Consider the following 27,832-nt stretch of genomic DNA (forward strand, 5'->3'; position numbering starts at 1 on the left):
ATCCCAAGTGTCCAACCATGAAAATGACTAAGAAATTACATGATATAGACAAGCCTAACTCCTTCCCATGCCTCTAGGGATCGAGCTCATCATTCTAGGAGTTGTTTCAACCATATCTAAACAAGGAACTGAAAAATAGGCAATGAAACAACTTGCCTCTATATGTTAGGAAACTGATTCATTCAGTTGTTTTTCACTTTTTAGTGAATGAATCTACTAAAACAAGTATATGTGCCAAATTACATCATGTTCATGAAATTAAATCAAGGTAGATCAAGAGTTACATAAAAAAGTAAAACTGGTCAAAACTGGGCGACATTTTGAGCTGCTAAGTGAAAAATAGGCCAAAATTCTCTATCCGCCGCGCCTAAAATCTCTATGTGTAGCACAAATTTGGAGCTGATTTTGAGGCCCTTCCTAAAGTTAAAATTGAACTCATGATAGTTCGTTGGAAAGCCCTGCCTGTCTACTTTCCAACCCAAGTGGAATTTCTGGATTTGGATGTCATTTTCCCCTCCAAAACTTCAATCTCCCAAGACTGCTTCCTGTGAGTGCAAAAGGTGGCAGTGAGGTCATTTTTAGGGTGTTTTTGACCCTTTAGGCAACCCAGAAATTGATGAAATCCTTAGGTAATCCATGAGCATGCATAACTTTTGATAAAAAATCCAAAAATTTAAAGTTTTCCTCTAGAGGGTCTCCCAATTATAAGCGCGCGCCAAGTGGCACTACGCTTTGGGCAGGAAAATCTGTTTTGAAGCCAAAAAATTCAAAATTGACAAAATTTTCTCCAAATTTGCTGAAATTTGGACTGAAGGTCTATCATTGAGTATCATGCTCAGCCAAAGAATCTTCGGCCAATATTTGGAGCCTATCATGCCTTTTGCGTCGTTTTATTTCTCTCCTTAGTCTTGCCTTTAGGATTTTGATCCTTGCGTTGCAAACATGAGTTTGTGCCCAATAATGATTTTTCATGTGCCTGAGCATGTCCTTGTCCTTGTTTTCCTTCGCCAACAGCTTCTCAAGATGAATGTTGACCCTCTTGAGCCAAGTTTCTCGATCAGCCTCTATCTCCTACTCCAATGAATTGAACTCTATCCTCCTCCTTTGGGCAGCTTGGTGTTTTGTTGAATATTTTGTAACTCCATGACTGTATGCTGATACTCCAACTGTTTGTTTTGCTACTCCGAATAGTTTATGACCCATTGAGCTCTCTGCAACTTGTCGGTCAATTCATCTATCTCGGCTTTCTACTCCTGAATAACCTCCCTCAGCTTTGAGCTAGGAGAGCTCACATCATCATTGATGAGGATGAAATTAGTGTCTTGGCCTCCTGAAGGGCCCTCATCCTGCATAGGCTTCTTGCCTCTGTCCTGTACCTGTACCTGTGTTGCTGATGATGGCAACGAGACCCCTTCCACCCCAGGTGGAGATAGTACTCGTCGAGCTGTTGTAAACAATCATCTCATGCCTCTCTGATAGGTGACATATGTCGGCACACTAGTAGTCTCTGCCTCCCTACCTCCATGCTAATATGAAGGTTCACCTGTATGATGGAAAACCTCCTGATGAGCTGCTGAAGCTATGAAGAACTCACTGGAAATGAAGTCTTCCCATGTGATACCTTACAAACCAAGCTGATGCACAACAATGATCTTGATGAGCGAATAGTGATAAATGTTGTTGTACTGTTGTTCAGGAGTCTTCTTCTGCACAAGAGTAGTCATCCTCTCGATGTTTCGGCACATGAAATATGGAATGTTCATCATCTTCACTCTCGTGAAATGCATCAATAACCTGATATGGTATGCATAGAGGTGTGAGAAGCGGCCTTCACAACTGAAGTATCTGATAATGAGTCTCATCAATGGCACATAGGATTCTTTCAAAAACCAGAAAGGGAACACCCTGTTGAGCTGTCTCACATAGCTAGGCCTCATATATGGTTCATAATATGCTCTTTCCACCTGCATTCTTTTGTTCCACTCCTCACCTACATTTGGTATTCCTGTTGCCTGAGAAATGGTCTCTGGTGTCAAGGTGAAATTTACACCAACAAGAGTTACCTGACCATCATGCAAATGCAAAACAAATAACCGATACAATTCCTGATGATGTTGAATCTGAGCAATCAATTCGCAATACTAAAAGCATGACTATTGTTGGAAACATGCCATGGCAAGTGGGCAGGCTTGTAGTTTAGTCAAAGAGGTAGGCTCTTCTCTAACATGTCAGCCACCCTTATGAGGCCTCCTCGGTGCATGAAGCTCTGTGGTAGAATCACTGTCTTGTTCATATGATGAATCAGTTTCTATCATGGTGTTGCAAAGGTGTATGATTGTTTTATTGAGAATGACTAATTGGTGCCTTTGTTTTCACTGCCAAATGTGCCAAAGGGAAATGAGGGACTGTGAGGAATATGGGACAGTGGGAAAAGTGGATGGTGGAGTTTGTCTAGTGAAATTTGAAATGTGTTAACAGTCATTTGACTGTGTTTAGGGATGTGGGGTTTGGGAATTTGTTACAAATGATATGGGAGAGGGAAAATGATAGGGAATGGTAGGATTTTAGGATAGGGAAAATGGGAAGCAAGGATATGAGTGGTTTGGGAGGTTAGGGCATAAGGGATTAACTATAATGATAGAATTATGAAAGGGAAAGGATCAAAGGTGGGAAAGGAGACTTGGCACCAAAATTACAATTTCAAAACACCAATTCCAAAACCCAAAGGAGCAGATTTGATTTAAATATAGGGTTTATATTTTCAAACTTTAAACTTTCAAATCTTCCCTCCAAACAATACCCAACACAAGCTAAATTCAATGGCGAGAACTCTCAAACTTACTTGGAGCAGAAGAAATGGAGTTGTTTGGTTTTTTGATGGCAGCAGTGATATAAAATTGGCTTGTCAGCTCTGTGCGCCGTGCACAAACCCAATGTGCCTCCTACATGCGCCGTGACAGTGCAATTCTACATAGTGAAAATTGGCCCAATGCACCGCGTGGCCTATGTGAGTCGTGCCTTCCTCCAATGTGCCGCGCATAGTCCAACACACAGTCTTGGCTTTCAAAACACAGCTTCACTCTTTCCCAACTTAAGTCGACTTCAATTGATCTCTTGGCATACCAATGGGTGTTTCAAACAATGAAAATATCTTATATAGTGATGGGTTTGATTTTTGTTTCTCAAAAACCAACTTTCTTACGTTTTAGTTTTGGCACTTTTTTCATTTTAATACAACTCTGTTCTTTTTGTTTCCTCGTTGATTTTTGGCTGAAATGATGAAACTTTTGTCAAGTTTTTGCAGGGATGATGGCATTGAGTTTTGACAAAGGATGACCAGGGCTGCATTTGAAATATCCAAGAACTAAAAATTTTGAAATTTACATGGAAATTTATTACAAAGGACGAAATGTCGAATTTTCTTCAAAACAGAATTTTGAAGAAAAGTCATAGTCCAGCAATATGACGATGAATTTTTTGAAATAAAAACTTGTTTAGAACCTCCCTTTAGCCTGTTGGCATTATTGGACACTTTGAAGACTGAATTCGCTAAACCCTAGACCTAATGACTGAAATGACTCTTTGCTGACCAAAAGACCATGCATAATGACTGTAAAATTGATTTGATGAACTTTGATGATCATACACAAACCAGCAGGTACAAGACATGAGGGGAATGAGTGACAAGGCCCTTCCGTCAGATTATGGCATGCCCCTGATGGAATGCGGATGAATGAACTGTATGAGACACCTAAAAATGAAATGCAACAAGAGAAATGATCTCTGACGAAGGGATGTAAAGAACGACTCTAACAAGGAGTATCTTAGAGAAAGGTTGGAGAGTATTGTAATGAGCCTTGGATTCTCCACATTGCAGAAGTGGTACATCTCTTTGGAGGAGTAGGCGAGAATGACTGTAACATTTCATTATAAAGACTAGTGGTTGGTCATGGTTGTACTATATTATTGGAACTTTCACTTCTTATTATAACAGAGCCAACACGTTTCATGCAGGTGTTTTTATTTTATTTCAGTTATCTTGGTTACTCTAATGATATAAGTATCTATTTGCTTATGCCTGTATGTATAGAATCTTTCTGTATATGTATGCATGAATCTTATTGAGATATGATGTTAGTTTAACTATCACTTTGGATTGTTGGTTTGCTTACCTTCGAGTCTGTGATGCATCTTTGCTTGTGTGTTCCCTTCCAAGCTGCGTGTTCCCACAGGTTTCCAAGGGGTGCACTCAATTCACCTTACATGTGTTAGAGCCATTCATGAACCTTCCTTTGATTTTTACGCATGTCACACCCTTGCTACCAACAAGGATATCCTACTTACCTCTATATGCAACCGCGATCAAGGTGATACCGTACGACCCACTGCTAGGACTCCTACACCAAACCGTCTAAGGTCTAGTTGGGATTTTTTACCGGGGAGATCCCCTGACATGTTAGTAGGTCTAGTACCATCAACAAGACCGTTTTGTAAATCTAGTTCACCAGGTGTTTTTAATAAAGAATTTATTTAATTAAAGTCTTTCCATTTGGGTTATTGCATTGAATATTTTTACTGCTTCTTTCTATTCTGGATCATTTATACTATTGTTGCAGGTTTTCCATTTTTATTGCAGATTTAAATCACAAGCAACCACCAACTTATTAGTAGGGTAATTTGTCACCTAGTGACTTAAGTGAAGTTTTTTTGGTACACCTTCCAAGAAATTTCACACTAACAAGAATAAAATCATTCACACATAAAGACGCTAAGATTGGTTGGAGACCAGGGAAAAACCCACTATGGGAAAAACCCTTTCAAATTATTCTTCTTATTAGAATGTTATTAAATGAATCAACAAAAGGGATTACAATGATCCATATCTTCATCCATACAAATATCCAACAACAACAACTAAATAATATTCATGAAATGAACCCAATGTTGGAAATGTATTCACTACTGTGGGGAACAGGCGCGGGGGGAGGGGGGGGGGTTGTGGGGTGTGAATCAGTAGTGATTGCGTATATTAAATTTTAAATTATTTTTTATTTAGTGCAACATAATATTCATTAACCCATTGGTAGATAATCATATATAAAAAAAATTGATAACAATGAGAAATAACCAAAGAATCATGCACAAGAGATCCCAATATTTTTCTAGTGGAAAACCATTCTCCGGGCAAAAATCGAACTTGTTTTTGTTGCGCTGCTCAAATAATTATATTCATCATCAAGAAATTCAATTACATAGAATATATATAATTGGATACTATCAAAGAGAAATATGATCCTCATCTACGACTCTACAAACACCCATATGATCAACAAGCCTTGCCCAACACCCATTAGACTTATGAAGAAATTTGTTCTCTATATTATCTTCACCGGAGCACCCACCCCACTCTTCTATGTGACCCTCGTTTCACAATATTTCAAACTAGAGTCAATCTGAATCGCTCAACTAGAACAACACAACAACCTCTAGCAATATAGGCTCAAATCAATATAGCAAACTCATTGAAAACCAATATGCACAACCCACTCAATCACTGCAACAATCCAATCAACAATACATGCAACAAACATAAAAGAGAATTTGAAGAGAACATGATAAGAAAATATAAGGAAATAATCTACACTCCTGCTATAGGTTTTAATTCTGTACAAAGATTACTTGTAGATGAATTATAAAAACAAAAATAAAAATGACGAGAATATAAAACAAATACACAAAGATTTCCCCTGGATACCAAAACTGGAAATACCAGATTGATTTTTCATTTTATATTCCTTTCAATGTTACAAAACATATATATACATGCCAAAAAAAATTAATAAACCCCAATCCATTAACCCTGGATTAGAACATAACCGTAGTTCCCTTGTCCGGATCTACAAAATACCATGGGAAGAAAACCATCATGCCCAAAACCATGTGCAAAACCCATTCACAAAACCATAGGTAGGTTGGCCCACCTAATATAGGGTCCATTTTTTTCCTAGGGCACTACCCTAGATCCCATGCAAGGGGGTTATGCCCCCTTGAAACCCTCAGACAGGGGGGGCACAACCCTCCCTATGACCCCCTACTACCCCCAACACAACGAATAACCCCCCCGTGACCCCTGAGTGTGTGCGACTAGTCATGAAAATAATATAACACACGTCCAATATTCTCCCACTTATTGTTTTTCCACACAAGGGATCACGGGAGAGATTAGTCATTGGTCTAGCCTTGCAACGCCCATTGTTTCTCTACACCAAGAAAACTTCTTAGTTCTCACAGACTTTTTCAATGCATCTTCAACATTCTTCAAAGTGTCCACCTTTACTAACAACACCTTTTTGTCTTCAACCATATCCCTCACAAAGTGATACTAAACATCAATGTGCTTTGTCTTTGAATGATAAGCAGGGTTCTTTCCTAAGAAATGTTAAGATATTTTGACACATAGGAAATAGATAAGTATAGTTTGGTCTAGTGTAGCTTTAGGTAAAGTGTGTTTCTTTACTATGTACTTTTGTAACTTACAATCTGATGGTCACGATATGTTCTAGACATGAAGTGATCTAACAGTTCATTCTCTCCTCGGTATTACCGAAACTTCGTTTGTGGCTTAATACCCGATTGTTCCATGATCTCTATTTAAAGAGCATGGAGGTTCATTTGTAAGGTGACCATTCATGAGAGAATCTTATGTAAATTTTATTTCTTTTATATTAATAAATTGCTTGAAGTGGCCGTGTTGGCTTAGGCCATGGATTGTTTCCATCTTTGAGGGGATTAACCATGTCAAGAATACTGGTGTACTGATCTGTGATCTGTTTATGAGCAGTGTCCTTTGGTGTTCTATCTGAGGAACTTACCCTGTAAATTCCTACATGGTATCAGAGCTATTTGAGGGCCGCATCCATTGGTGATCCAAATCCAAAGTTGGTACAACTTCATCTGATTATCATTTCCTAGATCTATTGTTTCTGATCTCTTTCAGGCCGCGAGGACTACTCTATTATGTTAGGAGCATATGTTCCAGTGAGGAACCCCCTTTGTTTCATGTGAAAAGGTTTTTGATAGCCCTAGCTACATCATTTTTAAGATCTGGAGGTATACAGTCTTTATTTGCAGTTTTAGTTATTTATCTCTCTGTTTATTTCAGTTTATTTATCTCGTTTTTTATTACCATATCTATAACTTTCATTTCTCCTTATTCTCTTTGCCCCACGACTCTGTGCAATCTGGGCAAATCAGAAACAGATTGGAAGGATTTTTCTCATGCCTATGCTCTTTTCCATCATGTTTTAGTGTGATCTTAGAAAATTAAAAACATTGAGGAAAATATTTAGTTTCCGGTGAAATTTAATTTCAAGCCATAAGGTTTGGTTTTTTTTGCATGTCCGTGTTGGGTTGTGTGGTTTTTTGCTTTGTAGGAAAAAAAGGGTTTTTTCAAGTAAGCACACACCCTAAAGCTTCAGTGACTAAAAAAAAAAAAATTGTTCCTCTTTTCCAAAAATTGTTAACCTTTTAAATTAGCTCACTTGGTCCAAAGTTACTTTATGAGAATTGAGGTCAAGGGTTCAAGTCTTTCTTTTTGTTGAGATAATTTTTTAAAAAGCACATGTAATTTATGTTTAAAGTTACTTTATGTAAAAGTGTTCTCACCCATTATAAAAAGTGAGTCACTTATAATTCTAAAGTCTCTTTATATTTTATTTAAGTTACAATTTTGTGGGTAGCTCATAAAGTACCATTGTAAAAGTGACTTTCACTTATTTATAAAAGTGGGTCACATAAAATCTTTTTTTAAGTGAGCTAATTAGATTAAGTCTAGAAAGTGGGGGATTTTTTTTTAAATATAACATTATCATTCACTCTTGCACATTCACACACTTTGTCATCATCTTCAACAACATTTCTTAAAAAAGCCATAACTTCTTCATTCAGAAGCTGTATTTTTTTAATCGGCCTAATTTTTCAAGATATTTCCATTGGAACACTTAGGTTTAGCATCTACAACTTAGAGTTTGTTAAAATGGAAAGTCCATGCCAAGTTATTCTTGGAAGCAACAAATACTTTCAATGGGTGTCCTACATGGAGGATTTACTTAGAAGTAAAGGTCTTTATAGAATAGCCTTAGGCTAAGAGTCTAAACCTAAAGATGAAGATATGCAAGACAAATGGGAAAATAGGCAAGAACAAGCACGTGGATTGATAGGGATGCCTATTTCTCTAGACCTTAGATTCCATATCATAGAACTTGATACCCCTGATGAAGCAATGAAACATCTCAATAAATTTTTTGGAATTAAAAATGAAATTAGAATCCATAAACTTGAAAATGAGTTGCTTACATTGGACCCCAATAATTTTTCTTCCATTGAAGATTTTTTGTCCAAGTTCAAGACCCTTATACTTCTCTTGGAAGGTGTAAAGGTTAAGAAAGAAGATGGTAACCTTATCTATTCCATTCTTACTAAGTTAGGACCAACCTACTCTGTGTTTATTTCCACGTTCCATTCTACTAAAGAAGCCTTTATTTCTCAAGGAAAAGACTACAAGTCCCCCTCTTTTGATGCCTTTTGTGATTCTTTAATAAGAGAACAAGAAAAACTCTTACATCTTGGTCTTCTTAATCTTGGAAACTATTCTAAGAAAGCCTTAGCCACCTAGTAGCAACCAAGTTCAATGAATCCTAAGAAGCAACATCCTAAAAAGAATGGTCCTAAACCAGCCAAGGGTCCTAAGCACTTTCAGTCTCAAAATGAAAAATCAATTCAAAAAAATGATAAGGAAAATAAAAACAAAGGGAAGAAGACTGATAAACATTGCAACTTTTGTAATCGAGATGGACACTTAGAATCCAAATGCTTTAAGAAGATGAAAGCCTTGGAAGCAACAATGAAGAAGTAAAACATCAATTTGGAGCACTCTTCAACTTCAACTTCATATTTAGGAATAACACTTTCTGCATGTGGTTGTCAAACATCTCGGTCTGGTTATGCACTAAATGTATCTTCTTCTTCTCATTCTCATGAGTGGCTCATTGATTCTAGAGCTTCTTAACACATGGCCAAAAAAAAAGCCATGTTTTCTTCTTTAAATGATTGTAAGACCAAAAATATATATATTGGGGATGATATATGTTAGGGTCCCACCCTAACCCCCTTATTTATGTAATAGGATTGAGTCATAGTTATAGTTAAGTAAAGAGTCAATAAAGCCCATATTAATAATTGTAAGTGGTTAACCCGCATTTAATGACGGGACCACAGTTAGTTGCAAATGGGCCATGGTATTAGACAGATGGTATTAATAAGAACCATGGTATTGCCCGATGGTATTGCATGTATGAATCCTATATAAAGGATAGAGACTCCCTGTGAGGAGCATTGTGTCTTATTTTGTAATCGAGCTCAGCTCTATTGGAGGTTGCCCCCTTGAAGAGGCAAGTGAACTTTGCTTTCTGAATAATAAAATACTTGTTGATATTGCTCATTGTTCTATGTTATGGGTATATTTCTTCGCATATTTGGTATTCTGGTATCATCTTGCAGGTTAAGAGCATAACAAGTGGTATCAAAGCTCTTTTCAGGGCTGGTGGGATCTCCAATTTTTAGTAAAAAAAATTTCTTTTGGCTAGAGACGTGTTTCGGTGTCTTTAAACCACGGGATCTATCATTGAGCACATAAACCTGCAGATTTGGGGAGGAATGCATGCAAGAAATACAAGAGGTGGTCATGCTTGTTGGACTCCATTGTAACCCCTGTGGGTACCCCTTCGAGTAGTAGCGCATTAGACAGAACCATGCACGGACTGTCTTCCAAGTACCCTCTAGGTATATTGGAAGCCCCCTAGCTCCCTTGAAACCTCACCATAGATAAACCGTTGGTCATCTTGCTGCTATAGTACACTAAGAATAGCACTCAGAGAGATTACTTGCCCGTACGATAGGGTAGTTGGGTTGTACGGCTAAGGGTATGGTTGATCCTCCTTGGTTAGTGCCCTGAAAAATTGGGCTGAGCACTACTGTCAAACCCTTATGTATATTTCAATCTGTAGCACCTGACACTTCTCGAGACCATAGTTCCCTTCTCTATCTTGGGATCACACATAATCTCTGCCAGATCAGATCTCACAAGTGGGGTTTTGCAGCAGTAGCAACAATCAGTTCCTTCATTTAGATTTATCAGAACAACCATTAAGATCTATTAGATCCACAACAGCAATCAATTCCACTGTTCAGATCTATCAGATCAGCCATTCAGATTTCTCAGATCCATCAGATCCTCCATCCAGATCTTAGTAGTTGTGTGGGTTCCTATACCTGGGCTTGATTTTCGCAGGACTTTTGGTCGCATTAACATTTCTGGGATTCGGCGACTGCAGTATTCCTAAGCAAGGAGTAAAACTTCGTTAGGAGTAAAAAAAAAAAAAGAGGAGTCTGAGACCCCCCAGGGTGTTTATTGGTGACTTAGCCCATAAGAATCAGGATGACGAGCTAAGAAAGGTGGTACCATTCAACTGTTAATGCCAAAAAATTTGGGCAGTCCCAAATTTCAAGTAAATTGGCTCGGTGCATGGTACAAACTAGAAATTAAGCTATGGCGAATGAGAGGATGGACAGCCTTGAATCATCCTTGAAATACATCCAAGTGCAGCTGAACGAAACAACTATAGCACTCTCTAAGGGCAAGGTGAAGGCATGCGAGGAGGCATATATTGGAAATGAAAATAGTGAGGGTGAGTCTAGCCAGTCTCTTCACCTCTTTGGCACCCCCCAACCATCCCATCCGCGACCTCCCAAGTTGGACATGTATAAATTTGATGGCTCTAACCCGACCACATGGATAGCACAAATGAAGCAATATTTCACACTGAATTACATCCTGGATAATGCGACTCATCTTAGTGTGCGTATCATGTACTTGGACAATGAAAGATGGAAATGGTGGCAATGGCATCATCGTTGCTGTGGAAGGCCCTTGATGTGGGATACATTCAAAAAATCTCTTATGGATCACTTTGACCATGAATCTAACTTTTTGGGTCGTCTCACTAAGCTCAGATAGATAGGAATAGTGAATGAATATATTGCAACCTTTGAAGCCCTATCTTTCAGCACTAGAGGTCTACAAGATGAGTTCTACATGGAATGTTTTGTTAGTGGTCTCAAAGAAGCCATACAAGCCCACGTCCAACTGCACCACCCTCCCTCATGGCTACAGGCTTGCAGGATAGCTCATGAAGTAGAATGTGTGTTAGCGGCCCAGTCCAATTGCCCAAATTTCACCGCCAAGGGTTGCCCCCCATAGGCTCACAACACTACCCAAACACTCAAGGTTCAAAAGGTGTCACCTGCAGAAATGGCAGAAAGAAGAAAGAAAGGATTATGTTACTACTGTGATGAAAAATACTCCCCTGGGCATAAATGCAAGGAGCCCAAATTCTTTCAAATTGATGCTACTGATCACAGTTCATCGGAGGAAGCCCCACCACTTGAGGAACCAGAGGAGGAAGAAGAGGACAACCAGAAGGACAATGTACCTGAAGAACCAGTTATTTTGCTACATGCTTTGGCAGGGATTTCTTCACCTCAAACTCTCAAAATCAGAGGTTTTATTAAGCATCGCCCAGTAGTAGTCTTGATTGATAGTGGAAGTACACATAATTTTATCCATCAAAGAGTCGTGGAAGTAGTGCATTGTTTTGTATGAGTAGTTTCTAACTTCCAAGTCCAAATTGCTGGTGGGGGAATAATGAAATGTGAAGGCTACTGTGAAAATGTCAAACTTCAAATGGGGGATTATCAGTTAAAGACCCACATGTTTGCCATACACATGGGAGGGTGCGACATTGTCCAAGGTGCTGAATGGCTTCTTACACTTGGCCCAATCACGATGGATTTCTAGGAGTTATCTATGAGCTTTAAGCAGAACAACCACACACATACCCTTTGCGGACTCCAGGCAGGAGCTCCCTCTATCATCAGCTCACATCGGATGGAATTTTTTTTAAAAAAGGGCCATCATGGATTTATAGCTCAATTTAATTCCATCAAGGACTTTGAACCCAATTCTCTTCATATTCATCCTGAGATGCAACAGATCTTAAATAACCATCTACCAGTCTTTGACAAGCATCATGAGCTTCCACCCTCGAGAGGGGAACATGATCATAGCATCACTTTGGTCCCAGGGGCCCAACCACCAAATGTGCACCGATATAGATATCTGTTCACCCAAAAGAATGAAATAGAAAAAATAATCAAGGAACTTTTGGAAGTAGGCGTCATTCATCCTAGCATTAGTCCTTATTCATCACCGTTGGTCATGGTGCTCAAGAAAGATGGGGAATGGTGTATGTGTCCAAACTTCAGGGCCCTTAATAAGTTGACAGTCTGTTAGGTTCCTATACCAATAGGTGTCATATTTCATGATTGACTGTTGAAATGCCAAATATGATCATCCTTTCCATGCTGCAAAGGTTCCATATTTTCCAAAAATAAAAATAAAAATAAAAATAAATAAAATAAAAAGAGGGTATGCCCTAAAAGAAAAATCAAAGGGAAAAAAGAATGAATTGGTCAAGAAAGAAAGAAAATGAACCCCAAAGAAAAGACCAGGAAAGTGTGCTAGTCAAAATGCCACTACTATCCTATTTTTTGCAAAGAAGTTAAAATTGTGCAAATAGTGACTTCTATCACACTTGATGGATGGCCAAACAGCTTAATCTTGGCCTCTCCATGTTTAAATTTCTTGTTTTAGAACTAGAGAATAAGGTCTGTTCAAACAGTTTAAGCTTGGCAGATCAGTAGTTAGGTAGAGAAGCAAGGGTGCTCAACAGTTAAATCTGAGCCCCTGGAAGAGATAAGGGCAGACTTAGATAGGAGGGCAGTTAAAAGAAAACAAGAGAGAAAGGGTTTGCTAGTTCAAATGCACCCAATCAAAAGGAAGAAAAAATGTTAGGTGTATTAGGCTGGGTAGGCAGTTTGATGTTGCAGAAGCAAGTTTATGAGCAGTTTTGTCTTTTTGAATATGATCTATCTCATGGATATCACAAGTACCATGGCAAAGTGGCTACAAAACAGTTGAAGCATGACTAATTTCCCCTCTCATTTCTCCAAGAACATTTACTAATTTCCCCTCCAAGACATTGAGATCTGCTCAGTGCACCTAGTTCACTTCATTTCATGGAAAAGACCAAGTGAAATTCTCGTTTTACTTAAGGGAACTAAGCCACATTTCTTGTGTAACAATACTTTTGATCCATTCTACTAAGTTTTCCAAATCCATAACTTGGAGACCTTTCACTCCCCTAAGCCTAAGTTTCACCTTTTACTTAGTGCTTTTGGTCTGAAAATACTTCTCATATTAACCTATTAACACTACTATATAGCTCCTACATAATATTTCCCCTCCCATACTATGTAAAAATACATAAAACCCCAAAATTCTTAAATATCCCGCCCCGGGCTTATGTATAGCCATATGTTAATATTTAACAAGGGTCCAAGGTTTATCTGAAACCTTGTGGACAACCCTTCCCCGCGCGTGCATATAACATTGGGATTTATTCAACGTTTGGTTGAATAAATAACCGCGCCCAAACATTTAACCAAAGTTGCAATACACTACCCGAACATTACAAAACATTAAAAGTTAACGTGGGCCACCACACCATATGCCTCCGCCAACTCCACCTATTCATCAGTTGTCCAATCCAGGCTTTCCCATCGGACGATCCATGTTGATGTAGGAACCCCTCCGATAGTCGAACGTTAGCCTCTGGGAAAATGATGGTTTTACCACCGTACAGAATCCATGTGTCGCCTCCTGGTTTTATCGCGTCCCCTCCACCCAAAACCATTGTTGTCCAAAAAGCGGTGCAATAATACCACATACCAACCCCGCTTCCCGCCATTGACGTCGTCGCCCATGTCAGAACCCACATCCTCTACCACCTCACCACTGTATCATCCACCGTGTATGCCACGTCACCACCAAGTCAGCTTCCGTACCCCCGCTACATGACAAAGATTACGTCATGCTGACGTCACTCGACCAAAGCGTGCCAAAAACCTGCCAAAATCAAATTTTTGTTAAAAAGGCGTAAATTGTTGTGTTTTGTTTGTTTTTCTTTGTTTCTGCTGCCCAACCTCTGCATGGTTTTTTACGTCCGAAGCATAATTTCAACTACACAGTCCGTCACCCAGAGAAATTCAGTCCACAGCGCGGCCCCTCAGCTCGGTCTGCCACCTGCATTTTGCACAGGGCGTCCATTAAACAGGTATTTACCCGAATCCTGCTCCTAAACCCTGTTTTTCTAGCTTTCTCTGTAAAAATTGCCCAGAGAACCTAAGTTCGAATTAAAATCTCAACACTGCCTTCAAACCCCTGCACCATAGCCACTATGTGTTCTCATTTTTACCGAGGAATTCCTCAAATCCCGTCTCCCTCTGCAAATTCGCCCATTTAGCTGAATTCAAGCTTGTTTCGTCCTGTAAATTCCTTGAGAAAACTCCCGAAACTACTATTTTACCTGTTGTTGTTACATCAAGCCCAAATTTCAAATTGAAAAGTCATAGAAGATTGAATAATGGAGGCTCCTATGGCCCTAAATATTTCCCCCTTGAATGCACCACATAAAGAATTGGAATGGTTGCCCCTTGCTGACAGAGATTTCCAAATTAATGATATGATTGGTGACAAGCCTCACCTTCAAGCTTTTTGTGAAATTATGAATAACTACCATAGCAATGCCGATGTCTATGGAATCTAGGAGTCCGACATGCCCATCTACTACCTCCCTTCAGTAAATGTGCTCCCTGATATCATCCACTTATGCTGTGAAAATTATGATCCCATAAAAAGAGCAGTTATGGCTCCATCTGGGACTGTCTTATTTCACATTACCCTTGAATCCATAAATGAGATGCTGCACTTTAGGCCAACTCAGCCCCTGGCCCCTCTCTCCATGGGATTCTTTCTTGACCAAGGTGCCAAACTGCCCATTTCAGAGATAACCAGAATAGCTCAATTATTCATGAAACCGAATTGCCAGCCCCAACAACCTCCTCCTTATCTGCATTCTTGGTTCACTGAAGCAGGGAGATTCATTGTAGACATGATATCCTACATCTTAGGATCCAAAACCAGTGAGTATATTGATGAGATACCTTAGTTCTGATGTCCATTTTTACTCCAGGACAACCCCCTACTGTCAAATATGATTTTGCCACCTTCATAGCTAATAAAATCCATGAGTAATTCATGAGCCTGGACAGAGAAAGAGTGTTCAAATACACATCATATATATACCATTTGTTGCTGTACAATCAACCTAATAGTTTTCAAATTCCTCTTATAAAGTTGGATCTCAAAGGAGAAAGGAGGTCTGTGATATTCTGGACCTCAGTATTCCATGTAGTCCATAGCTCTCCTTATACTTATTGTGAGTTCATTGACCTGTTCATACATCCGACCACTTCTTTATTGATTACAACTCCTCCTTCCAGGCTCTCTGTTGAAATGCAAAAAAAATTACATCTCTCAAAAGACTACAGTATAGGTGACTGGTACTTTTACCAGAATCACATAGAGATCCAGATATATGGCTGTGAATTATGCCCCTACAAGCTGCCAAAGTATGTGCCTATGAGACTGTTTGCCCTGGAATACTTCAGGCAATTTATTAGTTCAAATTTGACTCATTTCTATGGTGCTAGGGAAAAGGCACAGCTCAAGATAAGAAACCAATTGGGCCCTTTTATCTTTAATAAAATGGAAGCCTGGGAGGAGGAGGATAAGATTTTATGGGAGCAACTTAAGCTAAAACAAGGTTTTTATTGGGCACCATATGACCCTGAACATTTCATAAGTTATAGAAAAGTGAAAAACAAGCTTACAACATATGTTCACCACCAAATCCCTAAAATTCAACAATATGCTAACCAAAAAGAATGGGTAGAAAGCACATTAGTAGAAGAGATTACTGAGAAAGAGAAATTGGAAAAAGCCATGAAAGAGCTTGAAAAATCACTTGACCTGGACTCTTTTCGACAGGTATCCTTCAAGCTGCCCCAGCACACATGAGATGACACATCTTTTTCTGGGACTTCTCAGCAGCCCACACAAAAAGCCAGCATAGGATCAGCAAAAGGCAAAGAGGTAATAGGTTTAGATCAGGATATAATGACATACCAGCCAGCTACATCAAAGGAACAAGGCCAAGGGTAGGTTCCTCTAGCACAAACAAAAGCACTAGAAATCCCTGTACTGCAAACTCCTCTAAATGAGGAGAGAGGCAAGAAAAGGGACAGGCAAGAAGACACACCGATTAGTGGTCCTTAAGAGCAACCAGGGAGAAAAGGCAAAGATTGAACCCCCTATCAAAGGAGGAATTCATTTAGGAGATCACAGATAGTCCAAGGGAAGAAAGAGTAGTCAGTCAAGATACATCTCCGGTCACAGAAACATCAGCCAGTTCACACAGGCAGGAGATTAGAAGGCAACATAGTGTGGAATTTTCTTCTACCAGGTCACAAGGCAAGCAAGGCTCATACATTAAGAGAACATTCACTGAAATAAAGGCAAAGAATGAGCCAATAAGGATTCAACTTTACAATCACTTGCTGAATATGGCCCCCACAAATCAACAAAGGTTAATGTCAGCATATGACATTCAAGAAGGAAAAATGATCCTGAGTCACTTCAAGCCCAAAATGTTGCAGCCACAGTCAGCTGCTAATTACATCAGGACCAATCTAGAAGTATTAGCCAAGGATATCCAACCAATGGACCAAATTGAATTACATAAGCAAACAGGAGAAATGGTATACTCCACATTGGCAAATAAGGCATTGCTGGCCCACAAATTGCAGAATTCTTTAAATAATACCTCTGCCCAATTGGAGTTGGAAAAGGCTTCCTCTTTAGCTAAGGATAACAGAATTAAGTCCTTAGAAGAGATTATCATAGAGCTGGGACATGATCCCAAGGATCCCAAAGGCATCCAAGCATTAATAAAAAAGAAGGAAGAAGATATTGCAGCTCTCAGGAAACAGCTCAAGCTGCCCATTACCATGCATCCCAAAACTACAGAGATTGTTGAACAAAAATCACAAGAAGATAGAATGGACCTGCTGATGAAAATGAATGAAAGGTTGACAGAAACAGAGAAGGCATTGGAGGAAGCACTACAAGGAAAACAGGGAGAGTTAGCCTCTCAGCCATCTCAAACAGCTCCAATAGTTACAGTTGCTCCTCGTACAATTACAACAACAGTCCCTCCTACTATCCCGACATCAATAGAACCAAGTGCTTCAACAACAACAGTAGTAGGCAGCAACACTACCATGACTACTGAAGAACTGATAAAGGCCATGGAGGATTTAAGACTGCAAGTGTCAGAATTAAAGGATGCCAAAGAGAAACTGGCCAAGTTGGGAATTAGTTATGATAAAGTTAAAATGACTGTGGCAGAAAAAACAAGAGAGGTAAAAGCATTGGAGACTAAAGTAAAGGCATTGGAAAAGGACCTCTTATTAGACAAACCTCTGGCAGAAATTAGGAGCATTTTTTGGGCCAACATTGGCCAATCCATCACCAATATGTGGAAATCAATACAGATAATTCATGAGCAAATTGATTTGGTGGCAGCAACTCAAGAAGAAATTCAAAGGGCCAGGGATTCATTGGGAAACATGCCCGAACAGGCCAATAGGCTAATACATTTCTTGAACACCCACACCAAAGAAGATCTGGAAAAATTGGATATCAGGGATAGGACAAGCACTATTCTAATAATCAAAGGGTCCTAACCATGAGGAATTTCATACAAAATCTAGAAAGGAAGTGCTAGGAGATGCAAATGGAGATAAATGCTTTCACACAGAAGTTTACAGCTTTGGAGGAAAAGGGTCTGCCCAGTTTTTTAACTGATGACTATAGACTAATGACACATGCAGCCTATGTACACAGGTTAAATACATATGTGGATAGCCAAGCCACAACATCATCAAGTTCTGCAGGAGAGAAGGCACTCCCATCTGGACAGAGCCTATATGACAATTTGGAAAATCTGTTTTTTATTGAACATGAAGTGAGGCATCTTTTCACATTCCAGCCTACTTTCTTCAGGTACACGGATGCTGATGAAACTCTAATTAAAATGCGCAGACACCAATTACCAGATGACCAATGGTGGCAGAGTATGCTTGAAATTTTGTAGGCAAATTTCAAAGTTTTGTTTATTTTTTCCAGAACATAACAGATGTCATAAAGTAAAGGAAAGAGCAGATAAAAATCGTGCTGGGTAGCAGTCAATTAAAGCGTAGGGAAAAGCACTCGAGAAAGCAACGCCAACAACATGGAAGTTCACTAAAGTATCCATCGACGGACTCACTAAGCAAGTAATCAATGCATTTCACCAACAAAATGGCCAGCACACCGTTTCTTGCTTCTGCATTCATTTCTCTCTGTTCCCAAGAGCATTTAATCCCTCTGTAGAAGTAGGTGAAAGAAGTTATTGCAAGATATTATCTCTTTTGAGATATTTTGTAAATTGTTTTGTACAAATACCTCCCCAATCTAAGTATTAGGGGTTGGTGAATATCATTATGGAACTGCGATGTAAATTTGAGAACTCTTCTGAATAAAGATTGTTGGAATTCTTTGCTGATGAACTCTCTGGTTACGGAATTGATGGCAGAATTCTTGAATTATTTCATGGATCAATAAGTCTTTTTTAACTCATGTTTTACTGTTTCTATGTTTTATATATCATTTACATATCATACTCTAAATTGCAGGAAAAAAGAATAGCTCAGAATTTACTTAACTGTACTCTGTGTTCAATTCCTGTCATTTTTATGTTTTCTTCAGGACTAGCATAGGCAGGAATTCTTAACTGCTCCTATTTCCCTAGTTCTTACACCCTGAATATAATTAAGGAATTCTTAACTGCTCCTTGGTAATATTTACCCACTTTCCCTTTGTTAGCATGATGAAAGATTCTTAATTGCCTTTCATCCCCTGACTCTGTTTTACCTGATTCCAGCTTGAAAATTGTTCCATGATTAATTATCTTGCTATTTAGTCCCTCCTTTTGTCAAAGAAACCATACCCAGAAATTTATTTCATTGACTCCATTAACCCAATGGTCTGAACTTTTCATACTTTGCACCCCTGTTCTATTGAAAATTCACCATCCAAAAATCAAACAAATACTTGTACTTCATAACTTGCCTAACATACAGCGAAACAAAGCTAAATCATAAAGAGAGAGCCCTCTCTGGCTGCAGATTGGCTAAAATCTACATCTAAAATATTAGTTAGTGGTTACCTCAGCCGTATTCCCTTTTCTCACAACTTTTGGGGAACAACCTGAGTGATAACACAGTCAAACATAAATTTCCCATCCTGGTTGTTGATGATTTGCTGGATGAAATACATGGGGTTCAATTCTTCACTAAGCTTGATCTTCGCTTAGGCTACCACCAAATTCACATGAAAGAAGTCGACATTCCAAAGACTGCTTTCCGAAGTCATGAAGGCAATTATGAGTTCCTGGTCATGCCCTTCAGTCTTTGTAATGCCCCATCCACTTTTCAGAGCCTTATGAACCACCTGCTCAAACCATATCTCAGAAAATTTTTCCTTGTTTTCTTTGATGACATACTCATCTACAGTCGCACTTGGGCTGCACATCTTCAGCATGTAGATCTGCTCTTACAACTGCTCCGCGAGCATAAATTATTTGTTAATATGTCCAAATGTTCTTTTGGCATGGAAGAAGTTGAGTATTTGGGCCACATTGTGGGGCGTGAAGGTGTCAGGGTGGACCCCAAAAAGATCCAGGCAATGCAGGATTGGCCTTAACCTAAGACCTTGAAGAGCCTGAGAGGATTTTTCGGTCTCAGGGGCTACTATCACAAATTTTTCCGCAATTATGGTCGCATTGAGAGGCCCCTCACTCAACTCCTCAAGAAAAATTCATTCCTCTGGAATGATGAAGCACAATAGGCCTTTACAGCTCTCAAAAATTCCATGTGTTCCACTCCAGTCTTAGCACTACTCGACTTCACCAAATCTTTTGTCAATGAATGTGATGCTTGGGGTATAGGTATTGGGGCGGTCTTAATGCAGGAAGGTCAACCCTTGGCCTTCACAAGCCAACAACTAAGTGGGAAGAATCTGGGACAATCTACCTATGAGAAGGAGATGATGGCCATATTACATGCAGTAGATACCTGGCGACCATACTTATTGGGGCGATGCTTCCAAATCCGTACAAACCATCAAAGCCTTAAATATTTTTTGGAGCAACGCCTATCCTCACCACAAAAAATAAATGGCTTGCCAAAATGTTGGGATATGATTATGAGATAATTTACAAGAAAGTGCGTGAAAATATTGTAGTAGATGCATTATCTCGCCAATTTGAGGAGGAAAGTACCCTGCTTGCAATTTCCCTTCGCATTCCAAAATGGATTGAAGAGGCTCGCAAGGAATTGTTTTCACATCCCTGGCTCTCCCAACTCATTACTCAATTATAGGTGGATCCAAATTCCACTGAGGGCTACTCGTGGCAGGATGAGATTCTTCGCTATAAGGACAAAGTTGTAATATCACCAACATCCACCCTCAAAAGCCGCATTTTGGCATAGATGCACTCCTCTCCCACTGCAGGACATTCAGGCTTTCAGAAGACGTATGCTCGCACTCGAAGATCATTTTTTTGGATAGGAATGAGAAAGGAAATTCTTAATTTTTTAGCTGAATGCGACATCTATCAGTGCCACAAAGGATAGATGGTTAAAGCACCAGGAACATTACAACCATTTCCCATCCTGAAATCAATATGGACGGAGGTTTCTATGGATTTCATTACAGGTCTTCCAAAGTTAGGAAACAAGTCAGTAATCATGGTGGTTGTGGACAGACTTTCTAAGTATGCTCATTTTCTCACCCTACCCCAACCTTTTACACTGACTTTGTTCGCTCAATATTTCATGGATCAGATCTTCAAATTGCATGGCATGCCCACTTCCATTGTCTTTGATCGTGACCCAGTATTCACCAGTAACTTTTGGTAGGAACTCTTTTGGCTACAAGGTACCTAACTACAACTCAGTACTTCCTATCATCCACAAACTGATGGTCAAACGGAAGCAGTCAACAAATGTCTAGAAACCTACCTTAGGTGTTTCATTTCAAAAAAGAAACATCTCTAGGTATAGTGGTTACCTCTAGATGAATGGTGGTATAACACCAACTATCATGCCACCACCAAAATGACTCCATATGAAGCAGTTTATGGTCAACTCCCTCCTTCCCCTACTTCTTATATCAAGGGGTGCTCGAAGGTACAAGCAGTGGATCAACTCCTACAGAACCACACAACCATGCTAGCCCATCTTAGAGAGAATCTTCATCAAGCTCAAAACTACATGAAGCAACAGGTAGATCAACATCGCTCAGAATGCCAATTTCAAGAAGGGGATCAGGTATTTTTGAGGCTGCAACCATATAAGCAAACATCACTCAAAGACAAGGGTTGTCAAAAACTATCTCCAAAATTCTATGGACCATATCAAGTACTTCAGTGAATTGGAGAAGTGGCCTACAAGCTAGCTTTGCCACCCACTACAAAAATCCATCCAGTTTTCCATGTCTCATGCCTCAAGAAAGTAACTGGGAACAATTGCAGAATTCAAACCAGTCTACCTGAATTGGATGAAGAAGGGTCAATCTGGCTCCAACCTGAACAGGTCCTGGACACACAAGAATTGCACCTGCGTGGCCGCATGATCAAGGAAGTCCTCTTCAAGTGGAAAGACACCTCTCCAAAAGATGCAACCTGGGAACCAGCCACTATTCTTCAACAGTTTCCACAGCTTCAGCCTTGAGGAAAAGGCTATTCTTATGGGGGAGGGCATGTTAGGGTCCCACCCTAACCCCCTTATTTATGTAATAGGATCAAGTCATAGTTATAGTTAAGTAAAGAGTCAATAAAGCCCATATTAATAATTGTAAGTGGTTAACCCGCATTTAATGATGGGACCATAGTTAGTTGCAAATGCGCCATGGTATTAGATAGATGGTAATAATAAAAACCATGGTATTGCATGTATGAATCCTATATAATGGATAGAGACTGCCTGTGAGGAGCATTGTGTCTTATTTTGTAATCAAGGTCAGCTCTATTGGAGGTTGCCCCCTCGAAGAGGCAAGTGAACTTTTCTTTCTGAATAATAAAATGATTGCTATTATTGCTCATTGTTCTATGTTCTGGGTAGATTTCTTCACATATTTGGTATTCTGGTATCGTCTTGCAAGTTAAGAGCATAAAAATAGATCTCTTAGTGTTGTAGGGACTGGAACTATTCATCTAGACAATGATCAGTTTAATGATGTATTATGTGTTCCAACCTTATCCTACAACCTTCTATCTGTATATTAGATAACTCATTCAGGTGAAGGTAAAACCATTGAATTTTCACCTCACGATGCTGTAATTAAGAACCTAAGAGATCCTAGACAAATTTTAGCTACTGGAATTTCTGATGATTCTACAAGGTTGCATAAGTTTAACAACTTTGGGTCATAAACTCTTCCCTCGGTATTTGTTGCTCATAATTATGAAGTGAGTAAACTTTAGCATGAGTGATTTGGTCACTTAAACTATCGCTCCCTTCAAAATCTATGTAAAGCAAATATGGTGACATGTCTTCCTATGGTATCTTGCAAAGATGGTTTTTGTTGCGGATGTGTACTCAGAAAACATCATTGAGATACTTTTGAAAAACATGCCTCTTGGTAGGCCTCAGCCCCTTTACAACTTGTGCATAGTGATTTATGTGGTCCAATTCCAGTTGTTTCATTCTCTAGCTACAAGCATTTCTTAACTTTCATTGATGATTTCTCTAGACACACTTGGATATACTTGTTAAAACTCAAGAGTGAAGTATTTAACATGTTATTGGCCTTTAAGGCCCTTTTTGAGAAACAATCTAGACATCAAATTCTTAAGCTAAGATCTGATAATGGTGGAGAATATGTTAACAACAAATTCATCAACTTTTGCATTGGGCATGGAATTCAAATGCAACATAATGTTCCATATACTCCACAACAAAATGGTGTAGTTGAAAGGAAGAATCACACCTTAAAAGAAATGGATAATTGTATGCTTCAATATAAAGGAATTTGTCTTATTTTTTGGGCAGAAGCATTTAACTATGCAAATTACATAGTAAATCACACTCCTACTAAGGTTTTAAAGAATATCACTCCAGAAGAAGCATGGAACTCAATTAAACCAGATTTAAGTCACTTTCGTGGTTTTGGAAGTGAAGCATGGACCTATATTCCAAATGAGAAACATAAAGCCTTAGAACCTAAGAGTGAAAAATGTATTTTTGTTGGATATTCTGAAGATGTCAAAAGGATATATACTTCTTTCACCCAAGTCCAAAAATCTTATCATTAGAAGAGATGTAAAGTTTTTTGAAAATATATTGGCCTATGAGCCTAGTTCGGTGGATGTGCCACCTCTCTCTATCCCTTCTACTTTTGAAAATATTTCTTCTTCAGATGATGACAAAGAGGATGAAAATCCTCCCCCACCTTCTCAGGATCCTCCTTCAGCTCCTTGGCTTCCAAAATGGGTCTGTGCTACTCGAGATGCAACAGGTTCTCTTGCAGGTGATCTTACTGAACAATGACATACACGTTCTTAGTTCGATAAAGCCTCTTCTTTAATGACTCAAGCTTCAGTGAATTATGATCCTGACACCTTTGCAAAAGCTTCAGGTCATCTAGATTGGGACGCAACTATGAATGAAGAATATTTTTCATTATTGGCAAATGATACATGGGGTCTTGTTCCTTTTCCAAATGGAAAAAAACTTGTTAGATGTAAATGGGTGTACAGAACCAAGTTTGAAACATATGGAAAAGTTGATAAACATAAAGCTCATCTCGTTGCTAAGGGTTTTTCACAAGTTGAAGGCATTGACTATAATGAAACCTTCTCCTCTGTTGCCAAAATGAACTTTATCCGCCTTGTTCTTTCCCTTGCTATCTCTTTCAAATGGGAAGTCTATCAGATGAATGTTAACTCTGCCTTCTTGCATGGGGACTTGCATGAAGAAATTTATATGGAACAACCTCCTGGATTTATACAAATAGATTCCAGCCTTGTATATCAGCTTAAGAAATCCCTTTATGGTCTCAAGAAAGTCCCTTGGGATTGGTATGCCAAAATGGATAGCTTTCTTTTAGATACTAGATTTTCTAGGTGTCATTCTGATAATACTGTCTACACCAAGAAAGTGGGTAAGTCTCTTATCATTATTGTTATTTATGTTGATCATCTTATCCTTGCTAGTAGTGATCCCAACCTTATAAACCATTTGAAGTCCAAACTTAAAAGGAAGTTTTAAATGATAGACTTAGGACACTTGCATTATTTTCATGATCTTCAAGTCTTGCAATCCAAGGAAGGTATTTCCCTTTCCCAGTCCAAGTACACCTATGATCTTCTACGCCACTTTCACATGGAAGATCGTAAGCCAGCCCCTTCTCCCTTTCAGTCTAGAGCCAAACATTCAGTCACTTGTACTTCCCCTGAAGTTGACATTGCCTTATACCGTCGGCTTGTAGGAAAACTTGTGTATCTAACCCATACCTGTCCTAATATTTCCTTTGTTGTTGGCCTTATTTCTCAGCTTATGCAAAACCCACATGAAATTCATTGGAAAGCAGCTAAAAGAATACTTTGTTATGTTCGAGGTATAATTCAATTTGGGATTCATTACAGTGTAGAAGCATCTCATCTATTGGTTGGTTTCATTGATTCCAATTGGGTTGGTGACCCTCATGATTAGAAGTCTACTGCAGTTTATGTCTTCACTTTTGGTTCTGGACCTATTACATGGGCTTGCAAGAAACAAAGTTCCATTTCTCTTTATTCAGCAGAAGTAGAGTATTGTGGTGTCATAGAAGCTCGTAAGGAAGCCATGTGGCTTCGTCAGATTTTGTCAGAGTTTGGCTTTTAGAAGTAGCATCCGACTAAACTTTGGTGTGATAATCAAAGTGCCATTCAACTATGCAAAGATCTAGTCCAACATCAGCGCAACAAACACATTGAAATACACATGCACTTCATCAGAAAGCTCATTCATGACCATCTTCTTGAAGTACAATATTGTTCAACCGATGATCAAGTTGCAAACATCTTTGCAAAGGCTCTCACATAGGAAAAGTTTACTAAACTTCGATTTATGGTTGGAGTTCAGGAATTTGTCACTAAGGGGGATAGGCTCTAATGCCTCCTTCCTTCTCGTATTTTTTCATATTTTTACATCCTTCAATCCTATCCCAAGTTGTTCTTAAGGGGGGATGTTAGGATATTCCACCACATAGGAAATAGTTAAGTATAAATTGGTCTAGTGTAGAGTTAGGTAAAGTGTGTTTCTTTACTATGTACTTTTGTAACTTAAAATCTAACAATCATGATATGTTCTAGACATGAAGTGATCTGACGGTTCATTCTCTCCTTAGTATTACCGACACCTGATCCATGGCTTAACACTCCATTGGTCCATGATCTACATTTAAAGAGCATGGAGGGTCATTTGTAAGGTGACCATTCATGAGAGAAGATTATGTAAATTTTCTTTCTTTTACATTAATAAATTTCCTGAAGTGGTCGGGTTGTCTTAGGCCATGGACTGTTTCCCTCTTTGAGGGTTTTAACCATGTCAAGAATACTGATGTACTGATTTGTGATCTATTTGTGAGCAGTGTCCTTTGGTGTTCTATCTGAGGAACTTACCCTATAAATTCCTACAAGAAAATTGAACTTTGGATGTCATAGTCCATCCTTATAGCTCATTGTACTAACCCCATACTTGAGCATAATCTCTACAACCAAATTTCTTCCTTGCTTGCATGAGTGGCTACCATGTATTTTTCCTCTGTAGTTGAAAGTTCCACTACAAATTGTGTCTTGCTCATCCAACTAGCCTCTCCTCCAAATAGGTTAAACACATGCCCACTTGTAGATATTCTCTAATCTTGATCTCTAACCCAATCTGCATCAAAAAAGCCATGGATGTCCAAAACTCTGTCCAATCCTTGGTAGCATATACCATAATCACTAGTTTCATGTGAATAACTGAAAACCCGCTTCACTACTATCTAATGCTCCTTCCCTGATTTTGGCATAAACCTGCTCAATACTCCCAATGCATGTGCAATGTCTAGTCTAGTACATACCATTGCATACATCAAGCTACTGACTACACTTGTATATGGAACACAATACATTTCCTCTTCCTCTTATTGTGTCTTGGGACATTGTTCAACAAATAACTTTACACCTACAAGAATAGGAACCTTCATCAGTTTACTATCATGCATATTAAACCTTTGCAATATTGTCACGAAATACTTCCTCTGGTTTAACCAAAACTTCCTCTTATCCTGATCATGTTTAATTTCCATGCCCAAAATATAGTTTGTAGCACCAAGATATTTCATGTTGAATTTGGAGGACAATTGGGTCTTCAAATCCTGGATAATTTCTTTGTCATTTCCAATTAGCAACATATCATCCACATAGAAGACCAAATAAATAATACGGTCACCAATTAATTTAAAATACACGTAGTGATCCACTTTTCTGCTCGTGAATCCAAGTCCTGGTATAAATGCATCAAATTTTTGATACCACAACTTTGGTGATCATTTTAACCCATACAAAGACTTTTTTACCTTGTTAGTGTCGGTATCTTCATCCCTCCATCAGTGATCAAATTCTCTTGTTGCATTGCATGTTAGGCGTCTCACTCGATCAGCTGCATTCCATTAGGGTCATGGATCATCTAATGGTAGCGATATATTATACATTTTCCCTCCTGTCCTTTACCTGCTAGCCCATTTTCATACATCTCAATCATCTGCAATCAATTTTTGTCTTTAAATTTACAAAATTCATTGTTAGGGTTTTAGGTCTCATTAGGTCTAGGGTTTCGTCAATAAGGTTTTCAAAACACTCAATAACAGTCAGCAGGTGAAAGAGGAGGTCAAATAAAGTTTCAGCAACAATAATTTCCATAATCACATGCTCAGTGATTGATTTTTCCTCAAAACCATGTTTCGAGGAAAAACAGAGTTTTTTATCTTTTCATGTACAAATTTGATGTAATTTCATTCGTTCCATATGTAATAACTTCAGAGGCAACCTTGGTCACCTTACCAAGCCTCTGCAACTTCACCACCTGCAAAGAAAAACAAAAATTCAAAGTATTCAGTCCATCAAAGGCAAAAATAAAGCAAACTGCGCAAAAACAGATTTTTAAAAGCAAGTTAAAAGCAAACATGAGAAGAGTGGGTTTTTGTAAATGAAAAATCAAAACTATATGTATATAAACTATTTTTCATGTTTAAATAGTTCAATTGTATCCTCAAGAGAAAGAGAGCAATTGTATTGGTCTTCCAAGAGCCAAGAGAGTGAGTTTTGTGCCAAAAACAAGAGAAAACCAGGGCGAAGTGCACTGGGTCGTGGGCGCGGCGCATTCATCCAGCGCGACGCATTGGGTAGCACTCTGTAGTGCAAATTTGTAACGGGTGCGGTGCACTCAGAAGGCACGGCGCACCTGTGAGGTGGCGAGGCGCATAGGGGTACGAGGACCGAAATCACTCCCAATCTCTTCCAAAACTTCAAATTTGATAAATCCTCACTTGTTCAAGTAAGTTAACATTCCACCACGAGCAATGAGTGAGTTTATTTTGGTGCTTATGGTGATTTAATGAATAAAA

General features: G+C 38.9%; 1 pseudogene; it reads right to left on the reverse strand.

The window, feature by feature from the left end:
- Positions 1–27,832, reverse strand: part of LOC149158579 (serine/threonine-protein phosphatase BSL3 pseudogene) — a 171,343-nt pseudogene that overhangs the window by 75,250 nt on the left and 68,261 nt on the right.

Source organism: Pinus tabuliformis, chromosome 5_2, assembly GCF_031772625.1.
Source record: "Pinus tabuliformis cultivar Carrire ecotype Pingquan chromosome 5_2, CPIR1, whole genome shotgun sequence".
In the NCBI taxonomy this organism is placed as follows: domain Eukaryota; kingdom Viridiplantae; phylum Streptophyta; class Pinopsida; order Pinales; family Pinaceae; genus Pinus; species Pinus tabuliformis.